The following is a 22,389-nucleotide window of genomic DNA, read 5'->3' as shown; positions in this document are numbered from 1 at the left end:
TTATATAGACTGATCTCCCGATTTTACTTCTTGGGTTTCTAGAATTCGTAGTTTTCACCCAATTCGTGTGAAAGTGGAATTCTAGAGGTAGTTGAGGAAAATTAAGAGGTGGTTAGTATTGGTCCATGTTTTGATATAGCCCCCATATAGACCTAACTCTCGAATTTATTTCTAGGACTTCTGGAATCCGGCTCGTATAAAGTATTTTCGTTTAGAGCAAACTAATCCGAATTTTTGATAAGCGATTCAACGATTGTCTATAAAATTTGTGTCAGAAGAAAACTTTGTTGGTCTTAAACACTTCTTTCAGGGTATAACAGGCGCACTGATCATGAAAAGTGCTTGAAACTGAAAGTAAAATTTACAAATTTTACTAATCGTATTCATTTAAATAATGGCAGAAAAAACCTATAGATTTAAGATTTCAAATAAAGGCGTCATTTCATCATATACACGATATGTTTATGATTTCTCTAAAACTCAAACAAAATTGGTTCTCATAAAACCAGAATCTGATCTAGTCTTCATAGGTAGAATCTGGTTGAGATGATTTGCTTGGGAGAAAATTTGTCATCAAATCCCCTAAAATTCTATATATTATCTAGAAACCCGCTAAGACGAATAGTTTTCAAAGTAAACTATTATTTTTGATTCATGGTGGTGGGTATATAAGATTCGGCCCAGCCGAAGTTACTGATGTATATACTTGTTAAAGGCTAAATTTTTACACCAAAATTTTCGGCTGTTTTAATGCTGATGATCATCCGACCATTCAATTTGTCTTACCATAACACTATGTACCAGAAATTGGCCCACCAGGGATCATCCAATACTCTCAACAATTCTTAAATGACTTCTGTGGTCCTAATTGTGGTGTGCGGTTTTTTTCTACGTGTATGTTTGGTTTTCGACCCATTATATTCTCGTTTGAAGTCAACAGTAAAACCAATGAATGAATGAGTCTAATATTGGCGGCTTATGTAATTGAATTGAATAAATAACCATACATTTTTAAAATGCATTGACTGCGGTAGTTTTACAATTTAATTGTTGAAATAACAAAACGTATTAAATTCCCAAAGGCATTTAAATGGATTATTTGTATTTGTTTTAGGTTTTTCTATGTAAATGCTGGTAAAATATTCCAAATAATTTTAAACGTATTGAGCCCAGGTGAGTATAAAATTTATTTTACATATTCCTAATTTTCACCACAATATTGGTTATACCACCTAATCAATGGGAAAACAATAAATTTAATATTTTCCCTTTGTTGCTGATTTATTTAATACAGCTAGTGCATGAGGTTTAAATTTTTGTGAATTATTAAGTTTCCTTTTCGTTCTTGAACGCATAGCTTACGAGATATGAGAAAAATAAATTTTTCATATAAAAATTTCAAATTTTTTTAGGATTTGGGTAGAATTTTGGAGGTCTGTTTCGCTCTAGGACGCTTAGTCTAGGAGATATGGCCAAAATAACTTTTTCGTATAAATATTTAAATATTTTTATGATTTGGGTGGATTTTTCAATTTTTTGAGGGTGGCTACGAATTGAAGTCCTTTTTGCTCTACGACGCTTAGTTTAGGAGTTTTTCATATAAACATTTAAATTTCGTTAGGATTTGGGTGGATTTGTCAATTTTATGGGGCTCGTCACAAATTAAACTCCTTTTCGCTCTAGGACGCTTAGTTAAGGAGATATGGTCAAAAGAAGTTTTTCATATAAAAATTTGAATTGTTTTAGGATTTGGGTGAATTTGTCAATTTTTTGAAGGTGATCACGAATTAAAGTCCTTTTCGCTCTAGGACGCGTAGTTTAGGAGATATGGCCAAATGAAGTTTTTCATATAAAAATTTTAATATTTTTATATTTGGGTGGATTTTTCAATTTTTTTGGGGGAGGCCACGAATTGAAGTCCTTTTCGCTCTAGGACACATAGTTAAGGAGATATGGGCAAAATAAGTTTTTTAAATTTATTTTTTTTTGCATGTGGGTGGATTTTTTAATTTTTTGGGGGTTGTCATGAGTTAAAGTCGTTTTCGTTCTACGACGCTTAGTTTAGGAGATATGGGCAAAATAAGTTTTCCATATAAAAATTTCATTTTTTTTAGGTTTTGGGTGGATTTTTCAATTTTTTGGCGGTTGTCATGAGTTAAAGCCCTTTTCGCTCTAGGACGCATATTTAAGAAGATATGGCCAAAAGAAGTTTTTCAAAAAAAAATTATTTTTGTAGGTTTTGGGTGGATTTGTCAAGTTTTTGAGGGTGGTCACGAATTAAAGTCCTTTTCGCTCTAGGACGCATATATAAGGAGATATGGTAAAAAAAAAGTTTTTCATATAAAAATTTAATTTTTTTAGGTCTTGGGTGGATTTGTCAATTTTTTGAGGGTGGTCACGAATTAAAGTACTTCTCGCTGTAGGATGCTTAGTTTAGCAGATATGGGCAAAAGAAGGGGTGGTCACGAATTAAAGTCCTTTTCGCTCTAGGACGCATATATAAGGAGATATGCCAATAAAAGTTTTGCATATAATAATTTCAATTTTGTTAGGATTGGGTGGATTTTTAAATTTTTTGAGGGTGGTCCTTTTAGGTCTAGGACGCATAGTTTAGGAGATATGGGCCAAAGAAGTTTTTCATACAAAAATTTAATTTTTTTTTATGTTTTGGGTGGATTTTCCAATTTTTTGGGGGTGGTCACGAACTAAAGACCTGTCGGTCTAGGACGCTTAGTTAAGGAGATATTGGCAAACGAGGTTTTTCATATAAAATTTCAATTTATTTAGGACTTGGGCGGATTTTTCAATTTTTTTGGGAATGGTCACGAATTAATGTTCTTTTCGCTCTAGGATGCTTAGTTTAGCAGATATGGCCAAAAACAAAGTTTTTCATATAAAAATTTTAATTTTGTTAGGATTTTTCAATTTTATGGGGGTGGTCACAAATTAAAGTCATTTTCGCTCTAAGAAGCTTAGTTTAGGTGATATGGCCAAAAGAAGTTTTTCATATAAAAGTTTAAATGTTTTTAGGATTTGGGTGGATTTTTACATTTTTTGGGGGTGATCACGAATTTAAGTCCTTTTCGCCGTAGGATGCTTAGTTTAGGGGATATGGCCAAAAGAAGTTTTTCATATAAAACTTTAAATTTTTCTAAGATTGGTTGGATTTTTTAACTTTTTGAGGGTGGTCACGAAATGAAGTAGTTTAGGAGATGTGAGCAAAAGAAATTTTTCATATAAAAATGCAAAAATTTTCAAGATTTGGATGGAATTTTGGATTTTCAATGGGTGATTACGAATTAAGGTCCTTCTCTATAGTTTAAGAGATATGGACAAAATAAGTTTTTCATATAAAAATTTATAAATTGTGAGGATTGGGGTGGGATTTTTGATTTTTTATGGGTGATCCCAAATTAAAGTCCTTTTCGCTCTAGGACGCTTAGTTTAGGAGATATGAGCAAAAAATAATACCATATAAAATTTTAAAATTTTCGGGATTTGGGTCTCATTTTATCTTTTATGGGTGATCCCGAATTAAGGTCCTTTTCACTCTAGGCAACCTTGTAAAAATGATGAAATTACTACAGTGTACATTGTTTGTCAATATCTGGTTCGGGAAGGAAACTCCCTTGTGGAATAGTGAAAAAACTAAACTTCTCTAGTTACATGGAATTTATAAGGAACTTGGGAATTGTACGAAAGGAATTTTTCGATATGTGTTCGGGGAGGAGTACCTCTTTCTTTCTCAATTTTTGAAAATTGATTTTTTTCTGATTTTGTTGAAATTTGCAAGGAGTGGGGTGTGCTCACTAAGTGCTATGAATTCAATTCTTTGATATGTATTTTCTTTTTGAACCAGTAAATGGACTTCCCCTGACCAAACTTTTTTCCATATTTGTTTACTACACATTACATTGTATGCCGCCCCAGGCATTCGTCGATTTAAGTCTAGAGATATTCTAAGAAGTCTTAAAAAGTTGGTCCAAATCTTTTCGGATTTAAATGGGTTTAAGTTGAAGGAGTTGAGATGGTATCGAAAATGTACATCTATAAATTGATGCAGGGTATAATATAGTCGGCTCCGCCCGACTTTAGACTTTACTTACTTGTTTTTTAATAACATTGTGTTCCAACCTAGGTCATTGGCGGATTTAAATTTGATGTCTAGAGATTTTGTAGAAGTCAAACAAATTTTGTCGAAATTGGGTCAGATTTAAATATATGTATATGGGAATATAAACCTCTATATATATCACGCAACAGATTTGAAGAATTTAGGATGGTATCCAAAATGTAGATATATATAAAGTCAGCTCCCCTCGACTTTAGACTTTCCTTACTTGTTTTGGAGTGTTACCAAATCCCACAAAGAAAAAATGTTCACGAACAATTTTCCAATCAAAGTCTTAATTGAGTTTTAAAAAATATTCAATTAAAAATTTAATTTATTCAACAAATTTTTTACTTGAAACAAAAATCAATCAATCATAAAAAATAATAACATCAATTAATTTTTTAATTGGATTAATTATTTTTTAATTGATACTATCATTTCTGTGATTGAAGACATTTCAATTAAAAAATTAATTTTATCAATTAATTTCGTGATTGAATCAGAAATTTCTTTTGTGTGTAGTATTGTCGATTGTCAATGACTGCCTTTAATAGAACTTTGTACACCATCCTTGGTGGAGGGAAGATAAGATTCAGCATGGTCGATTTTTTGGCGGTATATACTTGTTTAAATCTACATTTACATGAAATATTGGCAAAAAAATAACTTCTGACAACATCTCCCAATGTCGTACAAAGGCCATTGTTTTAGCACTTAGTGAAAAAAAAAAAACAAAAGCAAGTATATACGGCCGTAAGTTCGGCCAGGCTGAATCTTATGTACCCTCCACCATGGATTGCATAGAAACTTGTACTAAAGACTGTCATCCACAATCGAATTACTTGGTTTGCGGTAACACTTGCCGATGGTAAGGTATCTTAAAACTTTTTAACACCGTCTTCTCAATTGTAAGTTAATCCATACGGGGTATATATTAAACAAAAAAAGGTCTATTAAATACGTAAATAATTCACTTTGACAAAATTTTCTATAGACATAAAATTTGGACAAAATTTTCTATAGAAATAAAATTTTGACAACATTTTCTATAGAAATAAATTTTTTTAGCAACATTTTCTATAGCAATAAAATTTGACAAAACTTTCTATAGAAATAAAATTTTGGCAAAATCTTCTATAGAAATAAAACCTTGATAAAATGTTGATTTTTGATTCATTTATTTCAGTATTGTAAATACTATAAATATTAACAAATTATGTAGATATTATATACGTTTTAATTAAGATATTTAACAGAATGAACCAATATTATTATTTCTTATATAATTAATACAAAATTTTTTAAATAAATTCACATTCTCCTCATTTTTTATATAATTGGGTAGACTGTTGTATAATTGAAGGCCTTTGTAAAAAAGAGATCTCTGTGAAGCTGATGAATTTACGCGTTGTAACCTGAAGTCTCCTATATTTCTGAGGTTATATGGTTGTACATCTCCAACATATCGCAATCTTTCTGTGAGATAATCTGGTGCTTCGCCATTGTTCATTTTCCGAATCAGTTTAATGGTATTGAAAGTTAGTCTTTGTTTTATATTAAGCCATTTTAGAGTGCATAGCATAGTGTCTATTGCTGTATATCTATTGCATTTTAGTATTGCTCTCATCGCCTTGTTTTGCAGTTTTTGCATTCTTTCTATTTGTGTTTCCGTGCAACATGTATATAAAATTGTTGAACAGTATTCGAAATGCGGTTTGATTAACGTATTGTACACATTTATTGCCGTTAACGTGTTTATATTATTTCTTATTCTTTTAAAGAAGCCAATTTTCTTACTAATTTTTCTACAAATGTAGTCAACATGTTCGTTAAGGTTTAATTTATAGTCAATTACGAAGCCAAGGTATTTTATTTGTGTCACTTTTTCTATTTCTTTCCCATTTATCTCAAAATTATAGTCACTACTCATATTCAATTCCATTATCTTTGTTTTGTTCTCATTTAATTTTAATTTATTCATCATTAACCATTTATTTATATGCTGCATGTCATTGTATACTTTGTTCCTACTTTCAGAATCCGAATTTCCTTCAGCGAAGATTAAAGTATCGTCCGCATACATAACAATTTCACATTCGTTCAACATTTTCGGCATATCGTTGATGTAGATTATAAATAGAAGTGCTCCGAGTATGGACCCTTGCGGTACACCAAAATTATTATGTATTTTTCCAGATCTCGAGTCGTTTATTTTCGTAAATTGTTCTCTATTAGAGAGATATGATTTGAACCATCGCAGTTCTTTATCTCTAATACCATACATATAAAGTTTATCTATCATAATATCCCGGTCTATTGTTTCGAAAGCTCGTTTGAAGTCTAGAAATATCGCAGTTAGTCTGATGTTTTTCGGTTTGTTTTTCCATTTATTTATTACATAATTTACAGTCGTTTCACATGAAAAATTTTTTCTAAATCCAGATTGGTATTTCGATAGAATGCCATGATTCTCTATAAACTCTTCCAGTTGTATTTTTACAACTTTTTCTAGAATTTTTTCAAATGTTTTTAGGGTATTAATTGGCCGAAACTCTTCGCTTTTCTTCGTGCTTTTTACTTTCTCAATCGCAGTTATCATCGTCTCTTTCCAACAGTTTGGAAATAAGCCATCCTCGAGTGATTTATTTATAATGTTGAGCAGACTTTTTCCACATATTGACCATGTATCAAGAATTAATTTGGTATCAATGTTATAATAGTCGCGTTTGTTCTTCAGTCCTTTAACGACACTTTTTAGCCCATTCATATCAATTGTCCGAAATTTGAATTCCTTATCGAAATAATTAACATTGTTAAAATATTACACATTTTGTATAGAGTTTCTTATATCGTTTACACTGTTTATAAAATACTCATTGAAAAGATTACTTATTTGATCATTGTTCTCATATTCTACATCACTAAATATCACAGATTTGATGACATTTCGTCGTTTTTTCATCACAAGCTCTTTTATACTTTTCCACATGGTCTTCTGGTCCTTGGCTCGTGTTATTTGTTGGTTTACATATTTCTTGCATTACTTATAGCTACCTTGTATCTATTTCTAAACACAATAAAATTTTCCCACGATTGTGTCGTATCCAAATATTTAGCTCTTCTATGCGCAGCGTTCTTCTCATATTTCAGAGTTTTTAACTCGTCGGTATACCATTTCTGATGTGAGCAGTTTTCATTTACAATTTTCTTTTTCATACATTTGGATACTGAAATGATGAACATATTCGTTTACAATTTGGTTCAAATTATTGTCATAAATAGCACTTTTTAATTTGTTCCTGTATGTGTTATTTTTTAGCCAGTCTATATTTATATCACCCGCAATAATAATATCACAGTTATGTTCATAAATGTTTTCAAGAGATTCTTGAAACTTATCACAGAATTCGACCTCGGAACTACTTGGTGATCTATATATTGCACCTATTATTAATTTCACATTTCCTCTTACAGCTAAACAGTACAAAAACCAATATTTAGATGTTACAACATTTTGTAGTATTTTGTTTACGGTCCACTCTTGCTTATAATATCAAATAACTCCCCCCGTGCGACTGGAGTTCGAATAACTTATGATTTGATTATAGCAATCTAAATTGATTTCACTATTGTCCACATCTTGTGTTATATGTGTCTCAGAAAATATCAGAAACTCAGGTTTTTCTGCTGTAGTTAATAGTTCCACTTGGCTAAAATTATTAGTTAATCCTTGAATATTTGTGTACATTACACATATTGACTTTAACTGTTATTCCAATAAACCCAATCGTTTCTTTTTGACATTTAATTTATGTAGATATACTTCACACTGTTTACTGTTGGTGTAATGGTTTTCGTCTAATCCAAGATTTAGTTTTTTATTTACTCGTGTACAGTTAATACATTTATTTATTTGCTCTCTATCGCATTCCGTTGTTTTATGATTTCCCAGACATTTAATGTTGTATAATAATAAAATTTTTACAATTTTTTTAGAAATAAAATTTTGACAAAATTTTCTATAGAAATAAAATTTTGACAAACTTTTCTACAGAAATAAAATTTTGACAAAATTTTCTATATAAATAAAATTTTGACAAAATTTTCTATAGAAATAAAACCTTGACAAATTTTTTTTAAAAATAAAATGTTGACAAAATTTTCTATAGAAATAAAATCTTGACAAAATTTTCTATAGTAATAAAATTTTGACAAAATTTTCCATAGAAACAAAATTTTGGTAGATTATTTTTGGGGATCGGCTATATATAACTATAGACCGATATGGACCACGTTTGGAATGGTTATTAGCGGCCTTATACTAGCGGAATTTACCAAATTTCATTCACCACGTACCAAATTTCAGTCAGGTCGGATGAATTTTGCTCCTCCAATAGCTCCGGAGGTCAATTATGGGGATCGATTTAAATGGGGGATATATATAATTAAGACCGGTATGGACCAATTTCTGCAGTGTTGGGGGAGCAACCGTGGTGCAATGGTTAGCATGCCCGCCTTGCATACACAAGGTCGTGGGCTCGATTCCTGCTACGACCGAACACCAAAAAGTTTTTCAACGGTGGATTATCCCACCTCAGTAATGCTGGTGACATTTCTGAGGGTTTCAAAGCTTCTCTAAGTAGTTTCACTGGAATGTGGAACGCCGTTCGGACTCGGCTATAAAAAGGAGGTCCCTTGTCATTGAGCTTAACATGGAATCGGGCAGCACTCAGTGATAAGAGAGAAGTTCACCACTGTGGTATCACAATGGACTGAATAGTCTAAGTGAGCCTGATACATCGGGCTGCCACACAACCTAACCTAACCTAACCTAACATGGTTGTTAGAGACCATATACTAACACCACGTACCAAATTTCAACCGAATCGGATGAATTTTGCTCTTCCAAGGGGCTCCGGAGGTCAAATCTGGGGATCGGTTTATATGGGGGCTACATATAATTATGGACCGATTCCTGCATGGTTGTCAGAGAACATATACTAACACCACGTACCAAATTTCAAGCGAATCGGATGAATTTTGCTCATCCATGAGACTCCGGAGGTCAAATCTGGGGATCGGTTTACATGGGGGCTATATATAAGTATGGACCGATGTAGACCAATTTTTGAATGTTTGTTAAATACCATATACTAACACCATATACCAAATTTCAACCGGATCGGATGAAATTTGCTTCTCTTAGAGGCTCCGCAAGCCAAATTTGCGGATCGGTTTATATGGGGGCTATATATAATTATGGACCGATATGGACCAATTTTTGCATGGTTGTAATATCCCATATATTAACACCATGTATTAAATTTCAACCGGGTAGGATGAATTTTTCTCCTACAAGAGGTTCCGCAAACCAAATATGAGCGTCGATTTATATGGGGGCTATACGTAAAAGTGGTCCGATATGGCCCATTTGCAATACCATTCTACCTACATCAATAACAACTACTTGTGCAAAGTTTCAAGTCGATAGATTGTTTCGTTCGGAAGTTAGCGTTATTTCAAAAGACGGACGGACGGACATTCTTAGATCGATTCAGAATTTCACCACGACACAGAATATATATACTTTCCCAGCAAAAAAAAAATTGGAAGTTCTTCCAAAGGCACAACTTTAAAAGCACTTCCAGAAGATGCAATCTCAATGATGTTCTTTATTTTAACTACCCAGGAAGTTCTTTTAATTCAATTTTTTTTATAACTTGGTTTTTTCATATTTTTAATGGATAATTTTAATTTTTTTTGTTCCAAATAGGTTACAAACAGAGTAAGAATTCATAAAATAGTACAAATCATTTAAATTTTGTCGAAAAATACTAAATCCAATCTGAAAAATTGTAAATTTTTGAAAATATTTGAGGTCAAACGTTTCCGACAAGCGTTAGAATCCATTAGAAATTATAAAAAAATATAAAAATTATTTATTTAGCAAAATATCACAAAATTTTTTAATTAACATCCAAAATAATGAATTCGGATGACACCTGTAGAAGTGATGCAAATTCAGTGCAACGGCTGTATAAATGGAGGACATCCGTCCTATGACAAGCCCAGTTTAAATTCATCGCTTCTGCGTCAATTTTGCACCACTTTCGGATCCAAAAAGAACATTTCAGTACTTTTTTGGCGACGCTTTGTTTTGCTGGGTTATGGAGTCTTAGACTAATATTTCCATGTGTTACAAACGGAATGACAATGTTAATATACCCCTCATCCTATGGTGGAGGGTGTAACAAATATATCGTCAAAAAATACCCAATAATTCCAGGGGGAAAAACCAATGTAAAAGTTGTTGATAAAACAGTACTTCCCTATAATGGTCTGGCTAAAACAACTCATAAAATTGCATAAAAAATGAAAAGTCATGAGGCCTAAGCTATCCCCACAAAAACAAAAAGAAACGTGGATCGTTTTAAGTGCCCAATTCACTTACCAAGTGAAACCGGAACATATGAGACACGGTTCCCTTTAATCTTCCGACCGCCTGAATTAGATAGAAAGGAAACGAAAATAGGATATGTGTGGCCACTTTAATTTGATTGTATATTCATTTCTGATGTTTCACTTTTTTAAAAGCTTCTCGGTCCTTTTTTACTTTCTTCTCTTTCAACATAGGCATTATAATAAAAAATCAGCCTTAATTGAAATTGCACATAAACGGTGAAAAAGAAAAGCATCTGGCCATATGCTAAGCAAAATGGACATAACGAATATGGGATGTCCTATCTCAGGAAAATTGGGAAAATCTAAGAAACTTTTTTCAAGCGAACTTTTAACAAAACCCTAAGTACTTGGTGCCGAACATTGTTTTCCAGAGTATCGAATAGAATGATGGACATGTGATACTCACTTGTGGCATTTTATCAGCCCCTAAACTGGCCACTGAGCCTATACTTAAACAATCATGGGAAACCCAAAACAATTCATTTTTACATTCCTCTAGCAGTTCAGATAATTTGTTGTTACTGGATATGTCTGAAAGTACAAGTTCATATTCCTTTAAAAACTTCTTCTCTTCCTTCTTTGTTTGGTGAGTTGGGAAAATGTTGAAACGTGTTCAACATAGAAATGAGTCCTAATGCTTTGCAAAATTTAATATTCGATAAAATAAAACTTCAATATCAATTTTACTTTTAGTATACACAGACAGGAAGTCCAACGCTAAATTTAACTTATTTTTATTGTACAAAAACAAAAAATATTTGATATCAATTTAATTTATGTTTTTTAAGAAAGAACTACTGCATGATTAAAATGGTCATAATTTGACAGAAACCCTTAGGAAAATATAAACGAAAATTTCGTAGTTTGATATAACTTTTTTTGTCTGTGTAAATCACTCTAACGAAACAACTATCGACTTGAAATTTGGTACAGTGGAAAAAATATTTACGTGGTATTAAATATAACGCAAACTAACGCAATTAACATAATGTTAACGGCAAATTTCTTTAAAATAATAATATTTTAATTCAAAGAAAGATTCTAAACAATCAACCAATTATGAGAATAAATTCGGGGAATTCACTAAAGCCAAAGTGAATTACACCCGAACCCCCCGAAAAAAGGTTTTCGAAAGTCGGCTTTCCCTACATACATTTTTGTACAAATATCTCACCTTTCCTTTGCCAAAGTCAATCGATTTGATTGCAGTGGGCTGGGTTTATTACTATTATTTTTTTATATCCTCCACCATAGGATGGGCGGTATATTAATTTTGTCATTCCGTTTGTAACACATCGAAATATTGCTCTTAGACCCAATAAAGTATATATATTATGGGTCGTGGTGAAATTCTGAGTCGATCTAAGCATGTCCGTCCGTCCGTCTGTTGAAATCACGCTAACTTCCGAACGAAACAAGCTATCGACTTGAAACTTGGCACAAGTAGTTGTTATTGATGTAGGTCGGATGGTATTGAAAATAGGCCATATCGGACCACTTTTACGTATAGCCCCATATAAACCGACGTTCAGATTTGGCTTGCAGAGCCTCTTGGAGGAGGAAAACTCATCCGATCCTGCTGGTGTTAGTATATGGTATCTAATAACCATGCACAAATTGGTCCATATCGGTCCATAATTATATATAGCTACCATATAAACCGATCCCCAGATTTGGCTTACGGAGCCTCTAAGAGAAGCAAATTGCATCCGATCCGGCTAAAATTTGGTACATGGTGTTAGTATATGGTGTCTAACAACCATGCAGGAATTGGTCCATATCGGTCCATAACTATATGTAGCCCCCATATAAACCGATCCCCAGCTTTGATCTCCGGAGCCCCTTGGAGGAGCAAAATTCACCCGATCCGGTTGAAATTTTGTACGTGGTGTTAGTGTATGGTATCTAACAACCATGCAAAAATTGGTCCATACCGGTCTCAATTATATATAACCCCCATTTAAACCGATCCCCAGATTTGACCTCCGGAGCTCTTGGAGGAGCAAAATTCATCCGATCCGGTTGAAATTTGGTACGTGGTGAAATTTGGTACCTTGGGCTAGTACATGGCCGCTAACAACCATACCAAAATTGGTCCGTATCGGTCTATAGTTATATATAGCCGATCCCCAAAAATAATCTACCAAAATCTTATTTCTATAGAAAATTTTGTCAAAACTTTATTACTATAGAAAATTTTGTCAAAATTTTATTTTTATAGAAAAATTTTTCTATATTTTATTGCTATAGAAAGTTTTGTCAAAATTATTTTATTTCTATAGAAAATTTTGTCAAAATTGTATTTCTATTAAAAATTTTGTCAAACTGAATTATATACGTATTTATTCGGCCTTTTTATACAAAATTAATATATGGGCGGTATATTAATTTTGTCATTCCGTTTGTAACACATCGAAATATTGCTCTTAGACCCAATAAAGTATATATATTATGGGTCGTGGTGAAATTCTGAGTAGATCTAAGCATGTCCGTCCGTCCGTCTGTTGAAATCACGCTAACTTCCGAACGAAACAAGCTATCGACTTGAAACTTGGCACAAGTAGTTGTTATTGATGTAGGTCGGATGGTATTGAAAATAGGCCATATCGGACCACTTTTACGTATAGCCCCATATAAACCGACGTTCAGATTTTGCTTGCAGAGCCTCTTGGAGGAGGAAAACTCATCCGATCCTGCTGGTGTTAGTATATGGTATCTAATAACCATGCACAAATTGGTCCATATCGGTCCATAATTATATATAGCTACCATATAAACCGATCCCCAGATTTGGCTTACGAAGCCTCTAAGAGAAGCAAATTGCATCCGATCCGGCTAAAATTTGGTACATGGTGTTAGTATATGGTGTCTAACAACCATGCAGGAATTGGTCCATATCGGTCCATAACTATATGTAGCCCCCATATAAACCGATCCCCAGCTTTGATCTCCGGAGCCCCTTGGAGGAGCAAAATTCACCCGATCCGGTTGAAATTTTGTACGTGGTGTTAGTGTATGGTATCTAACAACCATGCAAACATTGGTCCATACCGGTCTCAATTATATATAACCCCCATTTAAACCGATCCCCAGATTTGACCTCCGGAGCTCTTGGAGGAGCAAAATTCATCCGATCCGGTTGAAATTTGGTACGTGGTGAAATTTGGTACCTTGGGCTAGTACATGGCCGCTAACAACCATACCAAAATTGGTCCGTATCGGAATATAGTTATATATAGCCGATCCCCAAAAATAATCTACCAAAATCTTATTTCTATAGAAAATTTTGTCAAAACTTTATTACTATAGAAAATTTTGTCAAAATTTTATTTTTATAGAAAAATTTTTCTATATTTTATTGCTATAGAAAGTTTTGTCAAAATTATTTTATTTCTATAGAAAATTTTGTCAAAATTGTATTTCTATTAAAAATTTTGTCAAACTGAATTATATACGTATTTATTCGGCCTTTTTATACAAAATTAATATATGGGCGGTATATTAATTTTGTCATTCCGTTTGTAACACATCGAAATATTGCTATAAGACCCCATAAAGTATATATTCTGGGTCGTGGTGAAATTCTGAGTCGATCTAAGCATATCCGTCCGTCTGTTGAAATCACGCTAACTTCCGAACGAAACAAGCTATCGACTTGAAACTTAGCACAAACAGTTGTAATTGATGTAGGTCGGATGGTATAGCAAATGGGCCATATCGGTCCACTTTTACGTATAGCCCCCATATAAACGGACCCCCAGATTTGGCTTCCGGAGCCTCTAAAAGAAGCATATTTCTCCCATCTGGCTGAAATTTGATACATGGTATAAGTATAAGGTCTCTAACAACCATGCAAAAATTGGTTCACATCGGTTCATAATTATATATAGCCCCCATATAAAGCGATCTCCAGATTTTGCTTGCGGAGCCTCTAAGAGAACCAAATTTCATCCGATCCGGCTGAAATTTGGCACATGCTCTAACAGCCATGCAAAAATTGGTCTATATTGGTCCATAACTATATATAGCCCCCATATAAACCGATCCCTAGATTTCACCTCCGGCGCCTCTAAGAGAAGCAAATTTCATGCGATCCGGCTGAAATTTAGTACGTGGTGTTAGTATATGGTATTTAATAACCATGCCAAAATTGGTCCATATCGGTCCGCAATCATATATAGCCCCCATATAAACCGATGCCCAGATTTGATTTTAAAGCCTCTTGGAGGATCAAATTTCATCCGATTCTATTGAAATTTTGTGTTTTGTGTAACTATATGGACACTAACAACCATGCAAAAATTAGTCCATATCGATACATAATTATAAAGGGTGGTTAAATTGTAAGGGCCGATGTTAAATGTGAACCACATCTAAACGCCAAGTTTTTTTCCGAATTTTTTGACAATTCTCTATTTCAGACTTATTCAATTTGAACCATGGAGAGATACACAATCCAACAACGTGTTAAATGGTTCCAAGAAATGGCAACAGTGGATGATCAATTTTCGAAGAAAATCATATTCAGTGATGAGGCACATTTTCACCTCAGTGGATTCATCAATAAACAGAATTGCCGCATTTGGGCGAATGAGAATCCAAGAGTGATTGTCGAAAAACCAATGCACCCACAAAGAGTGACTGTTTGGTGCGGTTTATGGGCTGGCGGCATCATCGGACCGTATTTTTTTCCAAAATGGGGCCGGTCAGGCAGTTACTGTGAATGATGGTGTTCGCTATCGTGAGATGATAACGAACTTTTTATGGCCCGAATTGGAAGATATGGATGTGGACGATATGTGGTTTCAGCAGGACGGTGCCACTTGCCACACAGTTAATGAAACAATGGCTCTTTTGCGCAACAAATTCAATGGCCGTGTTATCTCACGTAATAGCGATGTCAATTGGCCGCCGAGATCATGTGATTTGACACCGTTGGACTTTTTTCTTTGGAGTTATTTGAAAGAAAAGGTGTACGTCGATAAACCAGGAACAATTCAAGAGCTAAAGGATTAGATAATTCGGCACATTAACGGCATAGAACCTCCATTATGCCTCAGCGTCATCGTAAATTTGGACCATCGGATGAAGGTGTGCCACCGAGGTCGCGGCGCCCATTTGGCCGATATTTTGTTCCATACATAATTGAGTAATACCAATATATCATAATAAAATAAAATTACAATAATTTCCTAAATAGTTTGTGTTTTATTCAAAATCAACATCGGCCCTTGAAATTTTAACCACCCTTTATATAGCCCCCATATAAACTGATCTCCAGATTTGACCTCCGGAGCCTCTTGGAGCAACAAATTTCATCCGATCCGGTTGAAATTTGGTACGTGGTGTTAGTATATGGTCTTTAACAACCATGCCAAAATTGGTACATATCGGTCCATAATCATATGTCCCCAGGATAGCTTTGTGGCCCTTTGCACTATTGCCTTATAACAAAAGCCTTTAATATAGTTGTGTTTTCAATATTTATTAAATCAAATGCGACCGTTCAATTCGAGAATTCATCAATAACTAACTGATACACTAACACTCAACCAAAAAAAAGGAGAAAAATAATATCAAAGCAGACAACCAGAAGGGTTGCCAACATATTCTAGTAATTCAAATTTATTGGGTGACAGTTCGTCCATCCTGACTATAGCTCGTCCTCGAGTTATTCAATTTCATGGTCATCAGCATCGGCATCATCAATCTGGTAGTCATCATCAATTTCCGGGAAAAGTGCACACCATGGTTTCATTTTATCGCTACATACCACCGTGCTAAATTTTCGTTGATTCCTCTGGTACTCGGCATTGCGCTTTCAATCAGAACTAGATCACCCTCTTCATAAATATGTGGTTTTTTGTGTTTTGCATCGAATCTAGATTTCCATTTCTCTCGAGCTGATAAAATATTTCTGATTGCCTCCTCACGACGTTCATTTGGAGTTTGTGTTATTATAGCGGGATTATCACCATGGATTGCGGTTAGCAATCTGTTAGCGCTAATATCCCTCATTGGAAAATCATAAATGAGATCTATTGGTGAATATTTCGTTGTTGAGTTAACTGTGGTATTAATCTTCCACTGTAGATTACGTAGTTCGTTGTCCCAGTCTTTGCAATCGGATGAAGTCTTCAGATACGTGAGAACCGACTGATTCACACGCTCAGCCAAACCATTAGCTCGTGGAGTACGTACGGCTACCTTTATGTGTTGAATGTCATTTTCTGCACAATATTCTTTGAACGTTGATGACGTAAATGCCGTACCACGATCGGTCACAATCCGCTTGGGCAAACCAAAGTATAACGAGAGATGATTTAGAGCGTCTACCACAGGTTTTGTCTTCGTTGACCTTACTGGCACAATAACGGAATAACGTGTTATTGAGTCCACAATAACGAGGATGTGTTCATTACCTCGTCGGCTTCTAACAAACGGTCCAAGATGATCCATATGAATCATTTCAAATGGAATCGATGGAATCTCCGATCCATACAACTGGCATTCTTTCTGTGCGGGTTCCCGATGATAACAACATTCCACACAGCCTTTGATGTATCCCTTAACAAAGTTTCTAATTCGTCGAAACCAAAAATGCTGCACAATTCTCTTGATGGTACCATCTATCCCTGGGTGGCCAACATCGTCATGACATAGTTTTACAATTCGCCATCTAACACCTCGTGGAATTACAAGAAGTTCTTGACCGGCTTTGCTCTTCCTATAAAGTCGATGTTTTCTTATCATAAAATCATTTGCGTAGCTCTTTTTCATAACTGAATCGTCCTCCCCTTTCAGCACGGCTACAATTTGATTCAATTCTGGATCTTGTTTCTGCATGGTAAGAATCCAATCCTCTTGTGAAATATTTACCATCATTAACTTCGTTGTAACATCTTCAGGCTGCATTGGAGGTTCAACCGGTGAGCGACTCATCGCATCGACATGGGCCATTTGAACTCCAGGACGATGACATGTTGTGAAATCGAATTCCATCATTTTCAATAACCATCGTGAGACCCTTGGAATCATTGGAGTCATTGTCTTCATAGAAGAAATTGCAGCACAATCAGTATAAATTGTAAAGTGCTTTCCCAGAAGATACAAACGGAATCGTTCGCAAGACTCCACCATTGCCAAGATCTCCAACTCATAGGCGTGGTATCTACTCTCCGTGTCACTGCAAACTCTGCTATAGTAAGCTATAGGCCTTTTTGTCCCATCAGCATCTCGCTGCATCAAAATTGCGGCCAGACCAATACCACTTGCATCCGTGTGCAATTCCTGCTCCTTTTCGGCGTCATAAATGCCCAAGACAGGTTCGCTAGAAATAGCACGGATCAATTCCTTAAAAGCATTTTCACAATCATTTGACCAGTCAAATGGCACATCCTTCCTTGTAAGTCTTATTATCGGAGAAGCAATTTGGGCATAGTTTCTGACAAATTTACGGAAGTACCCAGTTAACCCAAGGAATCGTCGAACTTCGGTCACAGTTTTGGGTTTCGGAAACTCCTCGATTGCTATAGTTTTAATTCGTCCGGGTCTTATACCATTTTTATCTACTTCATGCCCCAGGAAAGTCACGTTGTTCTTCATGAAAAAACATTTTGACAATCGAAGTGTCAAACCTTCCTGCTTGATGATTACCAATAATTCCTCGAGATTACGTAAACCCTCTTCAAATGTATTTGAGGCCACTATGACTTCGTCCACGTAGCTTACTACTTTTCCTTTCAATGGCTCTATCAGCTTCATCATCATTTTTTGAAATATGCATGGAGCGTTTTTGAGGCCAAATGGCATTCGATTAAATTCAAAGTGGCCGTTATGAGTAATGAAGGCTGTGAATCTCTTCGAGTTCTCCTCAATCTCGATCTGGTAATAGCCAGACATCATATCTAGGGTTGTAAAATATCTCTTACCTGCAAGAGTTGATAAAACACCGTCGACAGTGGGCATTGGCCATGGCTGCTTCTCTGTTACCGCATTCAATGCACGATAGTCCACACAGAGTCTTTCTTCGCCATTGGATTTTGGAGTTAAAACTATCGGTGATGCATATGCTGACGTTGACGGACGAATGATGTCGAATTCTAGCAAATCAGCCACAATACGTTCAACTACCCTTTGCTTAGGAATTGGTATGGGGTATGGCCGCTTCTCTATAGGTTTCGGTGACGTTACACAAATTTCCATTTTCGTATTGCGGCATTTTCCGATTTTTCTCAAATTGTCTGCAAAGCAGTCGGCATACTTGTTTAATAAGGTAGTGAGATCTTTTCTTTCTTCATTTTGTAGATTTTCGCCGCACTGCATTTCGCTGTTTTGTATAGCATATACCTGACAGGTGCCGTTTTCAATCACAACCCTACCGTTCGATAAAATGTCCAATCCGATTATAACTTCATATTGTGTTGTCTCATCATCGACCACAAACAATTCAGTATTAAAACACTGTGCGTCTATCATGATGTCCACATTCAAAATCTTCTCCACGCACTTGTATTCTCCTCCGCCAAAACCAAGTAGTCTCTTGTCGCATCGTACTAATTCACATTTCAATTTCGCCACAATCGATTTTCTTATGAGTGACAGTACACTTCCTGAATCTATTAATGCATCGCATTCTATATCACAAACCATGATTTTTTTCGTTTTTATACACGAGCCTGAGACTATGTTCACCGGATTTCTTGGTTTCCTTTGCGGTTTAGGGCAATTTCGTGAAATGTGCCCATTTTCGCGACAGTTGTAACATATTGGACCAGATTTCTTTTGAACCGATTCTGCACCTACGGTTTCATTGTCCTTTCTGTTAGCATTGTCCTTTTTCACCGGCACATATTGTTTGGGTGGTATAACTTGGGATTGTCCATCAGAACCGGCCGAGACACTCTGTAGCGCTCTCAACAAGTCGGAACACTTTCTAAAAGACATTGCAGACAATGATCTACGTAAATTATAATCGTCCAATCCGTTTATTATATACCGCATTATAGAATTATCATCGAGTCGACCTCGACGACCGATTGCTAACATATTATAATAATATTCAATCATTCGTTCACCCCTTTTTTGGTGAGTTTTCATCATCTGAATATGTATATCCGCACTGTTTATCATACACGGAAAATCATCCACAAAGGCAGTTACAAAATCCTCCCAGCTTCTAAATACCTGTTGAGCATCCACCCTCAATTTTGCTGCACCCAGTAATCTACTACGGATTGCGAACAACACTAATCCATCGTTCCATTGATAGACATTCTTTAACTCCTCAACTCTTTCAATAAATTGAATTGATGTTATGACGTCAGTGCTAGGATCAAAAGTTGGCAACGCGTCAATGACCTCGCGCACACTGCACCGGTTATTAAAAATGGATGATGGCTCATTATTTCCATTCGGTGTCATCAAATTGTCAGTCATACAACGATTGTACCATGTATTTGCCGGTATTATTGTAGGGCTTAAATAAGTTGAGACAGGCATAAACACGTTCGCTGAACTCGATAAATTGGATGATGTCGCTATAGCACTACGAGGCTGTACAACTGATGAATGTAGAATTGGCGTTTGCAACGGCCAATTCAAATTACTCGGTGCATAAACACCATTTCGTTGAGCCATAACACTCGCTGTTCCATTCAACACGTGCGATTGTGGTTGTGTACTTCCATATGATACAGATGAATTACTCGTTACTGTTGTAGATGGTATGTTACACTCATACATCTCTATTAAAGCTGGCCTGTTATTGTTGTTGTCGAGAACACACTCATATTGCCGTTGTTGCTCGTTCCGTCTAAACATACTATTCTCCGTATCTCGTTGTTGTACGCTCTTAGTATCTGAAGCGGCAGTTACAAAATCTTCAAATTTTCTAGAAACAGAATTTTGCGGCAAAAATACATTGGTACCCATCGTCGACGTCGTCGTAGAATATGTTTGCAATTGCTGTGTGAGGGACTCCACAGTACGTTGGAGACGCAAAACGTCATCACGCAGATCACTTCCCCTATTCTCCGTTGTCGCTGGTACTGCTCCAATATTCTGCGAATTCTGTTGTTCTTTTTCTTCCATAGCTAAAATTATGTCCTCGTCTTTCGGTTCTGGAATATTCGCTTCACGTAGACGTGTTACAAGCTGATTCTTGTTTCCCGACGCCTTTAACCCGTGTTCTCGTAATTTCTCTTTTAGCTTCACTATGGTCAACTTCTCCATGCGTTGACTACTGTACCGTTTTCCTCCAAACACGCGTACACAACTATTTGTTTTTTCAATGAAAACGCAATAGGATGCCTATCCAACTTCTGAAAATTGTCCACAGGATAGCTTTGTGGCCCTTTGCACTATTGCCTTATAACAAAAGCCTTTAATATAGTTGTGTTTTCAATATTTATTAAATCAAATGCGACCGTTCAATTCGAGAATTCATCAATAACTAACTGATACACTAACACTCAACCAAAAAAAAGGAGAAAAATAATATCAAAGCAGACAACCAGAAGGGTTGCCAACATATTCTAGTAATTCAAATTTATTGGGTGACACATATATATCCCCCATATAAACCGATCCCCTTATTTAATTTTTGAGCCTCTTGGAGCAACAAATTTCATCCGATTCAGTTGAAATTTGGTACATTGTGCTAGTATATGGCCGCTATCAATCATGCCAGACTAGGTCCATATCGGTCTATAGTTATATAGCCCTCAGATAAATGTATGCCCAATCACACAAAAATTGGTCCATATCGGTTCATAATTGTATATATGAACCGATTTCAATTTTGACTCTCTAATTACCGCGCAAAAGTCCATATCGGTTCGTAATTATTTATATACTTACTTATATATGCCTTTCGCCTAGATAGATGGGCCAAATCGGCCGATAATTGCCAAAGTGGGAATTTCAGTAAAATTTACCCTCTGTGGTTATATGAATCCAAGTCGGGCGAACGATATATGTATATGGGAGCTATATCTAAATTTGAATCGATATTTACAAAATTTGGCGTACACAATAGGAATTTTAAATCTACTCCCTGTACAAAATTTCATGTAAATCGGGCGAAAGATATACGTGTGAGATATATCTTAGTCTGAACAAATTTCAACCAATTTGGCATGTTTTACTACACTTTCACATGTTGTCAAAATTTAATTCAAATCAGGGTAAAACAAGTAAGGAAAGTCTAAAGTCGGGCGGGGCCGACTATATTATACCCTGCACCACTTGGTAGATCTAAATTTTCGATACCATATCACATCCGTCAAATGTGTTGGGGGCTATATATAAAGCTTTGTCCCAAATACATACATTTAAATATCACTCGATCTGGACAGAATTTGATAGACTTCTACAAAATCTATAGACTCAAAATTTAAGTCGGCTAATGCACTAGGGTGGAACACAATGTTAGTAAACAAGTATGGGAAACATTTAAATCTGAAGCAATTTTAAGGAAACTTTGCAAAAGTTTATTTATGATTTATCGCTCGATATATATGCATTAAAAGTTTAGGAAAAATAGAGCCATTTTTACAACTTTTCGACTAAGCAGTGCCGATTTTACAAGGAAAATATTGGTATTTTGACCATTTTTGTCGAAATCAGAAAAACATATATATGGGAGCTATATCTAAATCCGAACCGATTCCTGTGCAAAATTTCAATTAAATCGGAGTAAAAGATTGGCCACTGTGGTCATATGAGCGTAAATCGGGCGAATAATACACTACTAATTGTACTCCAAGTGCAAAATTTCAACCAAATTGGGGTAAAACTCTGGCTTCTGGGAC

The sequence above is a fragment of the Haematobia irritans genome, chromosome 1, assembly GCF_050003625.1.
Source record: "Haematobia irritans isolate KBUSLIRL chromosome 1, ASM5000362v1, whole genome shotgun sequence".
In the NCBI taxonomy this organism is placed as follows: Eukaryota; Metazoa; Arthropoda; class Insecta; order Diptera; family Muscidae; genus Haematobia; species Haematobia irritans.
This window is presented reverse-complemented; position numbering follows the sequence as displayed.